The 12,246-nt window shown below is 30.5% G+C and overlaps 1 long non-coding RNA gene across 1 annotated transcript; it reads right to left on the bottom strand.

Moving 5' to 3' along the window:
* Window positions 1-668: 668 nt before the first annotated feature.
* LOC115877369 lies at window positions 669-1,446 on the bottom strand. Its single transcript, XR_004049336.1, has 2 exons — window positions 1,333-1,446; window positions 669-1,134 (listed from the first exon to the last, which is right to left on the bottom strand). It is a non-coding gene; the product is annotated as an uncharacterized LOC115877369 (long non-coding RNA).
* Between the last annotated feature and the right edge of the window lie 10,800 nt (window positions 1,447-12,246).

Raw genomic sequence — 12,246 nt, 5'->3', positions numbered from 1 at the left:
ACTAAATTGCAACCTTTTTTAATTAAAATACCGTAAAATAATGACGAAAGAACACATTTTTCGAAGAAAATGAATATGACCGTTTTTAAAGTGCTTTAAAAGACCTTTTAAATTCTTTTAAGTGCTTTAAAAGACCTTTTAAATTCTTTTTTAAAAGGTCTTTTGAAGTTCGTACCTCAAAAACTCGCGGAGTTATGATAAAAATGAAATGGTCACCTTATTTTTTCAAAAAAAAAATTAACAACAAAATCATAAAAATAAGCTATCAATTTGTAGGAAATTACACCAACTACAATATGACTACAATATTAACCTCTATAGTTGAACAATGTTTCCTTTGTACCATGGTTGAACAGCACCAGCTGTCCAATGTTCTCTGCTCTTTTTCCCATAAATACCTACAATTTTTCAGTCAGAGGTTTCTAATTAAATCTAAATTATATTCAAAGAACGGAGGGTAGAGGTAATTTAAAATTAATTGACGCAATATTAAAACTGCAATCTTCAAAAAAATCTCTTTAGAATTGTTTTCAAAATCGAATACAAGATTTTGATTTTAAAATATTTTGTTATGAAATATATACCTATATTAATAACTTAAATAATAAATTCAATAAAATATAGTTATTCAATATAATTTTAAATATACAAAAATTAAAAATCAGCAATTAGGAGTAAACAGGTTTATTAATAAAAACTCTTACAAGATGTTCCAGTAAGATTGAAATAAATACATTCTACTTAAGCTTCTTCTTTGGGCGGAGATTGTTGGTATGCCCGCATTTAGTCTTGCGACAATTAGTTGCACGAGGATGTAACCTAGCATAACATTTACGGCAAATCATTTTGTCACAATTGTATTTCTGTGCCAAGATACGTAAAGAAGGTTCAATAATGCCACCTCTCAATCTTAATACTAAATGAAGAGTCGACTCTTTTTGAATATTATAGTCTGAAAGGGTGCGTCCATCTTCAAGTTGTTTACCAGCAAAAATAAGACGTTGCTGATCTGGAGGTATACCCTCCTTGTCTTGGATTTTTGCTTTCACATTTTCGATAGTGTCAGAAGGTTCTACTTCGAGGGTAATGGTTTTACCCGTGAGGGTTTTCACAAAAATTTGCATTGTGGCGTATCTAAAACAAGGAAAAAACAATTTTTAATGTGACATTTATGTACCCTAACCTAAAATTAAGGAAACTAGAAAATAATTAAGTATAGGATCTTATTTTTTCGTTATTTATGTTTATATTGTTTACTTTAAATATTTATAATCGAATAATTAAAAACGATACTAAATAATATACTTTATTAAAGAAAAATTAAAAACTTACGTTCACTTAGTGCATGTGCCACAGCAATCTCGATAAAAAAGACAGGTCAAGTTGACAATTGACGTTCAAGAAATCTGTATACCGACATCCTGTGCCGACATCGTCTGTCGTTACCTGTTTATTTAGTTGCCTAAATGCATAAAATACGGAATAAGGGATGAGTTTAAATGAGAAAATATGTACAATATTATTACATTTTGTTGTAAATAGGAAACATTTTTTTCTGTCTAAAGAAAAATGATATATGTTAGATTTTATCTTTCACTTTTATTATTTTAAAAGGTAATGGCACGGCACATAAAATAATCGGCACGCCAACTCTACTCAGATTCCATTGTTTAAAATTTTTATAAAATTTGACCTTGTCGGCGCCATTATGGTTTCCTAGTCAGGGCCGGATTAAAACGTATTAAAAAATTTCTCAAAAAATACGACAGGGTCGTATTAAAAAAATACTGTAATTGACTGAAACTGAATTTTATTTACAATACTTTTGTCCAAACAAATGAATCGTTAACCGCGCATACTTCTCGAAAAGTAAAAATGAAAAAATCAATTAAATATTTCACTGTAGAGAACAGACAATTAAAATTAAAAGACATGCAACTAACAAAAACATGCCAGGAGTTACAAACAAGAATTAAAAAAATACCAATAAAATATTTATTGAACAATATAAAGAGGCTACGTACAAATTATGCCCATCAATGGGCGTAGCAAATTTTATTAATATTCAAATTTCACAAATTAATAAATCCACAATTTTTTTTGAGAAACTTCTATTTTTTTCATGGCAGGAAACAGTAGGTACCGCATTGTATTTTATACGGTTACAAAGTGAATTGGTAAACATTTTAAATTCAAAGTGAACAGAACGCAACCTGTACTTGTGGGCCTTATTTATATCTTCAATCAAGTCTTCTCTATTAGCTGCAATTGCCCATGTTCTTGCCCTAAAAATGTATTGTTAACTTATTTTTGATATAATCATTTTATTTATTTTTATAATTATATTTAAATGAATAATATAATGATTTTTAAAATTAATTTTTAATGTCTAGATTCTAGATACAACATTAAATTTTATTTTACTAAATATTTAACATTAAATCATACTACTATTAAAGTTTGTTAAGATTTTTAATTAGATCTTCCTATTTAGCTGAATGTCCTAATATGTATACTACTGTTTTTTTAACTAAAATATGTTAAAATAATTAATCACATATGTATATACATACCTAATCGGATCTCTAGGAAACAGAAAGAAACTTTTATTGCAGTTTAGTCCTCTACTCGGGCAGTTTTTTGCTGCACAACTTCGCCCAGGCATTTTAAAAACACGTAAAAATTAACGATTTAAAAATGTTGTTAATTGTTGCAGAAAAACAAAAATAAATTATATAACACAAGAAACGAAAATAAACTAGAAAAACCAAATATATAACACAATAAACAAAAATAAAACAACAACTATAAAATAACTCAAGAAATAAACAAAATAAATTAATCCGTACGCTACTGACTCGAATCAGCCGAAAGTGTGCGCAGTCGATGAAAGAAACTACGACACTGGTTATTTTCTGTTGATGGAAACCGTAATGGCGGCGTGCGCGACGGTATGCGCGTAGCGTTCCCGCCAAAGAGAGTTAAGGTTGACGCCCACTAGACCGCAGCGCGACGCGGCGCGGCGCCATGTGGAAATTTCTTTTGTCTGCTTGCCATGTATTTAAATGGACCAACGCACATCAGAGCGCGCAGCGCAGAAGCGCGCCGCGGGATTTCCGTCAAAAGTCCGGCAACTTTTCCGTCTCCGCCGTTTTGGCGCGTTGCAGTGTGCGTACTCACATTGGAAATAATTTTGCATTCGAGTCTTTTCAGTTGGCTTTTGACTAGGAACTGTTTTTATTTATTATCAATGGTAGAATTGTAGTTTTTTAAAGGTAAATTAGGCAAATCGATTTTCATAAAGGAATATGATATTTTTTAAGTCTTCCCCTCACTAGAGACAGATGGACGAAATGCCGTTTATCAAAAGATTTAATATAATTGAGGGGTGTAGAGGCAAAACCGGCAATCTCCACTTTTTAATTTAATAAAGTGACAATCTCAATTTTTAAATTCTATTACCTAAATATATAAAAAGATCAGGGTTTACGCACTTGTTCAATTAATACACATCAGAATAAATAAAATTATCAAAGTATTAGTTTTTTTGTCTCTTCTGAAAAAATATGATGAGTAGAGATGCTCGGTGTTTTGCTTCTAAAACCCTCAATTGAGGAGTGCGTAAAATGTTTCCCTTTATATTTTGTAATACTGAAAAAAAATGATCTTGTCTTTTATTAAATCTGGAAAAAGATGGTAAAATTCTCCAAACTTCTTTCTTTTTTGTTATTCGTATGAGTCCAAACTTTTCCTCATCCCTCTTCTCTTCCTCTGTTAGAAGAGCACAAAAATACGCTTTCGTCCGTGCTTGAACTCATTTATTTAAAAACTAAACTACAGTAAGTCAAAAAAACACTTCGACTATAACTAATAAATAGCGTTGCCGCGTTTCAAAAGCGCGCTATTTAGATTATCACTTTTTTTACTGTGAGATTATTTTGCCTCTACAATGAGTTCAATACGGACAAGCTTTGTGATAAGAAAGGAAAGGAAAGAAGAGGTGAAAAGTTTGAACTGAAGACAAAAAAGAAATAACCATACCATCTTTCAGACTAAAAAAGACAAAATATTTTTCAGTATTATAAAATACATTTTACACTCCATTGAGGGTTTTAAGAAAAAACACCGGCATATACTCATCATATTTTGAAGAGACTCGAAATATAATATTTTGATAATTCTTATTTTCTGATATATATTATTGCTGCTTCCTGATCTTTATATTTAGGTAATTAAATTTAAAATGGAAGATTGTCATGACAAAATGAGATTACCAGTTTACCCTCAGTAAATCTTTGATAGAACGTCCATGACTCTAGTGAGGAAGACTAAAAATATCATTCACTATAAATACGATTGCTGCAACTAAAAAATACATTGACATTAAATCACTGGTTCTAGTCAAAAAAACGAATCAATTATTTCAAGAATACGCTCACTGCACTGCCTTGAAACACGGAAGACCCGAAAAAGCGCTTAAGACTCTTGACGCGGTGCGCCAACGCGCTGCGCTGTGCGTCCATTTAACTACGCAAGTATCAAAGAAATTTCCAAACTTCGCCACCACCGTCTAGTGGGCGACAACCTTTAGCCTGCCATGTGATTTATATACCGTGGTAATGGTGTGGATCCGGTGGCTGACCTTGAAACGAGTTTTTGCTGCATATAGTCAGAGACACTACGCATGCGCACATCTTCGATGTTGCCAGATTGCAAGTTATTTTGGAATTATATTCAGTAGAAAACAAATATGTGCTTTTCAGTGTTTTTTTGTCAATATATACAGTTGGCTGGGAAATGACGATTGAGGACATTTCCCATATAAAATGACAGCCATCTTCATTTCATAGTCATCGCTGACGCTATTTTTTTTCAATCATAGTACGCGGTATATTATTTATATTATTATTTTAATATTTCGCACAACAACGTGAACGCTTATTATGTATTTTCATTGTCAATAAAATTAAATATAAATAAAACTCTAGATTCCTATAATTAATCTAATTGCTCTAGATTATTATATGCTACGTTTAAAAAGTGCTTTATTAAAAATTCGGGAGCTCCATGTCATGTTCATAATATTTTTTTTAACATTCCATCAAAACAAACTACGGAGGCCTTAAAAGGCCTTTAAGCCTCCGTAATTAAAATTGTAGAATCAGCTTCAGCAACATTAACAGTTACCTTTTGTTTAATTCTGCTTATACATATATTGCATTAATTTTTCTGCTACCTAAGGTTTCTCAATTCTTACAACTAATTTATGTGATATTCTTAGCATATATGATTTATAAACTATATTTTTGCTAATGGAAGGATGGAATAGGATATACAAAATTAAGATATTTTAACATTTATTTTCCATACAAAGCATAATAGAGTATTAAGATTAAGACATAACAAATATTATAAGAAAGATCTTAATATAATCACAAACTAATAAGTCTTAATTTGGTCTTGTAAACACAGGTACAAAACTAATAAGATCAAAACTCAACGTTCACCATATTGTCAAGATTTGGCATTATAGGAAACAAGAAATCACAGTAAATTAAGAAAAGAATATCAAAGTACACGATATTAAATACTGTAATGTATTCTACGACACAAACCATCTCCCTTCTAAAGAGAAAAAGATAAAACATAAAGCTTATTTTAGTCTTATCAACACACTCTTCGATAAAATATATGTCTAAAATTGCTATTAATCCACTAACTTGATATTTTTAAGAAATTATGATACAAACATTAAGCGGCCTACTCACGTGGCAATTTACAAATTGAGGCGTAATTGTACCGTGTGGAGTGCAATCGTGAATAACTTCCCGATATCGGCTAGTTGGAAGCATAAAATAATAAATACAAGAAGAAGTGTCAAGTCAATGTTAAATTATGGAAACAGCGTGGCTGCCTGGGTAACTAATTTTCAGATATGGCGGCTGGGACATTTGACATGACATAAACACTTCATTGACATGACAATTTCAATTTTATGAAATTTATTTCCGTTTCCGGTTTTTAATGGCGGGCTGTTCAGGAGGTTTAAATGAGGGTTAATATACTTTTTACTTTTTCCTAGTAGTAAATAATACAACAAAATTACTCAAAAATATTTATTTGGAATTTAGAACAATGTAAATATGCAAATCAACACAATTAAAGAGCTATAAACCCATAAACTACTGTATCAATATCAAAATATTTAAATAACATCAGAGATGCTGTGTTAAAGTGAATTAGTAAAGTAACAATGCACTGACTTACAGAAACTTGAAGATAAATAAATGTTTTCACAGCTTCGCGGGCGTAAAACTAACTGGAAGCAGGAAAAAGGCAACAGGAACCCACGCAAAACCTGGAATAAAAAAAATATGTAAAAAAAAACATAAATATAGGTACATAAGACTGTTATGAATTAAATCAAACAGGACTTGAATGAAAATAAAAAGAATAAAAAATATGATACCTATGCATCTAATACCTCATTTGTATTTTAAAAATAATCTACATACATAGCATTATTGCTATGAAAATACATAATAGGTACCTATGTGATATGTTATTACGCATTTCTGTTCATCTTGTAGATAATTAATATAGGCTGTAGGCTAATAATAGTTCAGTAATCATAATTTACCTTGTGTAACTTGCTTTCAATTGCTCAAAATCACCGATCAGTCTTTAAAGTAGAGATACGGAAAAATCCTTGGTAAAGAATATCCCAAGATCCTTGGATCTAAAAAGCTAAAAAAATAATAAAAACAGTTAATTTATTATACCTATTTTTACATAAAAATATGGCCCATACCTACTACACGCAGAAACGTCGATTTCATCATTTTCTTCATGTAATTAATATCATATATACTTTATTAAAGTGTTAACAAGGAACTTTATATCAAAAACATCTTTATTACTTATAAATTTCAGCCGAAATATCATAAACAAACTTCCATTCAAATCTAAAACGGCAAAAATTAAAATGGCGCCCGACCTTGCCAGAGGCCTCGGGGAGTTGACACATGGCTGACACACAGACAAAAGAAGAGGACGCCGACGTGCATAAAAATGTTCCGTAATTGAAATTGACAGAAATCATATAGAAATATTCAGATTTTTGTCTAGGACAGTCTAGAAGGCCATGCTTTCTGCCTGGGTAAGACCGCGCCAGAACTGTTTCCAATTTTCCGGTTTACTGTCACCCCCCTGGTTGGAAGTCCCGTCGATCCAATCGCCCTGCTCCCCTCCATAATACCCTGCAAATTGGAATGTGTGTGATGCAGTTGTTCCAGAACTTTTTTTTCTTTTCTTTTATCTGACTTTAATTTTAACATTTTTAAACTTTATGGCAAAACTTTAATTTTTAATTTAATCACTAATGACAATGCTATACCGATTTTTTGCGCTTTTTGAGGGAGCCATAATGCTATAATGGTGTCAAACACGCACGCAGAAAATACTAAACCTACTGATAAATTGGGACATGTGTAGACAAAACCCGATATTGTTCCCTGCAGATTGGACCCTGCAAATTGCCACGTGTGTAGGCCGGTTTATAACCACATTTATAACGAAAGTATATTATATTAGTAACATTATAGGTAAAATCACGGGGGTGTCACTTGTATGGGAAAACAGGCAACAGTCAAATTTAAACGTGCCAGGACCAACGACAAAGAAAGCAACATCTGCCAGGCATTGGCTTTCTTTGTCACTCACATTGCTTAAATCATGATACCGCGGCCATTTTGTCAACAAAGAAGCTGGTCGGGCTGTCCTGGCAAGTGATTTAAAACAATTTTGCTTTTTACAATATTAAATTACCATTTGGATGTATTTAATGCGATTATTCAATTAACTGGTAAGTCAGAAATTACACACAAATACTTTATTCGTAAATACAACTAAGATGTAAACGTAGTTTTGTATTTTTAGATTTCAACTTTTGCAAAGACCCGCCGATAGAACTTGCCTGGCAGCGTACCTGTTTAACTAAACGTATTATTTCCTGATAATAATATCAAAACACGTAAGTACCTCTATAATTTATGATGACAAATGATTTTGATTATGTTTTATGTTATTTAAATACTTTCTAACCTCAAATAATAGTAAGATCCTTGTTTATATCGCACAGCCCGTTCAAAACTGTATTGTCTTCAAAAAATGTTTACAAAACAAACAATTATTACAAAAACAATGTCCTTTTAATCTGATTTATACCTCAGAAGGATGCCAGTAAAATTTTATTAAATCAACATTATATTATTTGGCCATTAATATCCAAAAAGGAGCATATTGCCTTAACTTAAATTTTCTTTTACTTCTCTTGACAATGTTCTCTATATTCTCTATTTTGAGTTAGTAAACTTTTGAACGGGATGTGCGATATATAAAATACATAATATATCCAAGGGTATGATCTGATAAAAGTATTTTTTGATGCATTTTTTGGTTTTTTATGCACGTTGGCTTGGTTTATGTTTTATTCAGCTTATATTTATTTGGTTAACAGTTTTTTTTGCCTTTGGAATGGCATGCATTGAGGCTAGATAGTGTTTCATTAGACCATTAAAGAAATTTAAATTAGCATATATTTTTTGTGATGTTAGTGTGTTATCATGATACAGGTAGTTGTATCATAGTGCCTTATGCATGTTATTTACCTATTATATACTTATGTATTATCAGTAAATAGATGATAACATACTACTAAAATGTCTTTTTAATAGTATGTTTATCTTTCCAATTCACTACTTATTTGCAAAATGTATTTTGAACTAATTTAAGTCATTAATTGATCATCTTTCTTTTTCAGGTTTCGGGAAATTCTTTTTCATTGTTAAAAAAATATATATATTTCAATATTATTGTAATATAAATCGCAGCTCTAAAAAATAAATGATATTGTTTACTAATGTGTAATTTATTTACAATGAATTTTCTCTGAAAATAATGTCTTTAATAATATCATTGATTTGCTGTGTAAAGTTAATAGACATATTTTTTAATACATTAAATTATATTAAAGTAATAAAAAATATGTTTATTAACTTTAAACAGTAAGTCAGTGATACTTATAAAAATATTTTTTTAAAAATTTCCCCTCTTTTAAGGCCCGCCCCTCCAATTCCCCTCAATTTAGCTAGTACTGCCAGGCGACACCAGGTGGCGTCTGTTTCCATTTTTTAACATGAAGTTAGCATTTCTTTAATGTACCTATTCTCTGGGTAAAATGTTATCTCTATCTCCCATTGACGTGTATTGTTCTATACATGGTCCGGCAATAGTGCGTCGGGCATCTGTAGCTCATAGAATAAAAAACTTGAGAATTTTGTTTAAGTGCAGACTTAAAGTACCAGGATGTATTTCAGGAAAATATTTTAACTTCTATAGGGTGGCTCAAAAAAGTGTGAGTGGACCTGGATATTTTTTTTAAATGGAACACCCTGTATATTATTGCATTTTTGGCTTCTTTTCAGATCACTTTACATAACCCTAAGATATGAATAAATATATTTCGATAGTTTCAGAGATATTCAAAAATAAATCAAAAATATATATTTTTCAGCCTTTCTTAAAAAAAAATATTAAAAATACAAGAACTGTTCTGAAATCAAAACCATAATAGGTATTTAGTTTAGATGGTCTGTACTTACTTTACTATAAATATGAAAATCGTAAATCATACAGGATGTTCAAAATTCTACGCCAAACTTTCTAAAATATAAAATAATTTTTCATCGTTTTTATATCATTTAAATGGAACGCCCTGTATATTATTTTTTCAGTAGACGGACAATTAAAAAATGAACATTTTTTGTGTTTAGAGTATTTCAAAATTTTTAACGGTTTCGCAGATATTTGCGGTTTTATATTTCATATGGCATTTTCCACAGTAAATTTTTATCAAAGCCACCCAATGATTTTTCTCTCGTATTTTACCATTGAAAGAGCCATATGAAATAATACTGCGTGTATCCGGAAAACTATTAAAATTTTGAAATACTTAAATACAAAAATGTTCATTTTTTTAATTCTCCATCTAATAAAAAAATAATATGCAGGGATGTTCCATTTAAAAAAAACAAAGAAAAATTATTTTATATTTTAGAAAGTTTGGCGTAAATGTGAACATCCTGTATATGTTACCGATACAACATAGCAGTATGAAATAGACCATTTACCAAGTAAATACCTAACATGGACCCCACGATTTCAAGAACAATTCTTATTTTTAATAATTTTTTGAAAAGGACTGAAAATATATATTTTTTATTTATTTTAATATCTCTGAAGACTATAGAAATATATTTATTCATATCTTTAGGTTATGTAAAGTGATCTGAAAGCAAATGCAATAATATCCAGGGTGTTCAATTAAAAAATCATCCAGGTCCACTCACTTTTTTGAGCCACCATAAAGTAAAATATTTTCCTGAAACTTATCCTGGTACATACTTTAGGTCTGCACTTAAACAAAATTCTCAAGTTTATTCTAGAACTTCAGATGACGCATAAGACCTGTATAAGACTCGTCATGGTAGTACTTCAATACATCAATACATATAATCAAAACTATTGTTGCCTGTAAATAACTAGAAATTAAATAACTTGAAAGAAATAAAATAATTCTAGTAAGTTTAAAACCATTAAGAAAAAATCCGTAAATGATAATTTTTAATTCTAATGTAAATATATAAATAAATGTTATTATTACAATTTTATATATTCATAATACCTTCATTTCACAATTTTCATTATCTTTCTTACCTTAATTTTGGATATACAGATAAATCTGAAATTATAAAATTAATTATAGAATTTGTATTATTATTGATTAACACTCAAAAAAAATTTTCAACTGCAAATAATTCGAAAATAAACTGCAATTTGGCAACATCGACGATGTGCGCTTGCGTAGTATCGATGATCAAATGCAGCAAATATTGGCTTCAAGGTCAGCCACCGGATCCACACCTTTACCTTTTAAATGTTTTTTTTTTTATTTAAAAACACTTTATTAAGTTTTAAAATTTAACAAAGTAAAATAAACGAATTATATGAACTTCGATACGACACGGATACGAGTTGCGTTCGAGTTGTTCGTTCGAGTTGTTCCTCCTGGGAAAGAGATCGGCCTAAATATTCTTAAAGTTGCTGAGTCTTCGCTTCCCATCATGGAACTGCGACTTTTGTTTACTGAAGAGACCATGGGAACATCGTAGTTGGAAAGATTCTCAGGAAACATAATATGATTGTTTATGAGTTATATTAGAACGAACTTATACGTTTAACTTTGAAATAAACAATGAATAACAATAAATAAGTATAAAGAGTAAATAAGGTCATTTGAAGGTTAAATATGGATATAACATATATATACTCTATTACTTTTGATATAAACCTTTCAATAAAAACATTACCTTTGAATAAGAAGACTAAAGCTTGATTTTTCATACATCCGTTGTCCGACGATACGTTGATACGATATTAATTTTATTGGTAGAATTTAAAGACTTTGATTGGTTAGAAAATAACGCAGTTTCTAAATTTATTGCATTTTCATGCATCCGTTCATCGGATATACGTTGGTGTTACTTTATATTTTCGTTTCCATAACGATTTTGCTATTTTACTTATATCTTTATTAAGGGTTAATAATCTTTGGGTTAGATTAAATTTGTCAAAAAAGTATCAAAACGTCCGTTATCGTACGAACAGGAGTGGGATTCTGTAAGCTCCGTAGCAAGAAATTTCTTGTCTAGCCTATGTTATTTGTATACGAATGATGAGTCACTAGACAGGAGAAATGTTTACAGAATCGGGCCTCAGGTCCGTTGACGGCAGTTGACGGGCTGAAGTAAAATATTTACCGATAAAAAGTGGCGCGAAAACGCTATGACCAATCAGAGCACCGTCGGACCACGGCATATAAATCACACGGCAGGCTAAAAACCAGGGGCGTAGATAGGTGTATGCTATGGGGGTGGTACTATGACTAAGTCGCAAAAAAAATCACCGGCGGAATTTTTTTGTCGAATTAAAACGACGGCGATTTTTTTGTCTTCAAAAAGATATAAAAACATAACACAAAAATTAAAATATAGATTTGTAAATAACATAAACAAAAATGAAACAACGACGTTTATTAGTTAATTTTCTATAAACTATAAATAAAAAATTCTAAACTATCAAAAAAAACTATAAAAACTATAAACTATAAATAAAACTACAAAACAA

Source organism: Sitophilus oryzae, unplaced genomic scaffold, assembly GCF_002938485.1.
Source record: "Sitophilus oryzae breed Bouriz unplaced genomic scaffold, Soryzae_2.0 scaffold_1447_pilon_pilon, whole genome shotgun sequence".
NCBI lineage: Eukaryota > Metazoa > Arthropoda > Insecta > Coleoptera > Curculionidae > Sitophilus > Sitophilus oryzae.
The sequence above is the reverse complement of the archived record's forward strand: the minus strand, read 5'-3'. Positions and strand labels throughout refer to the sequence as shown.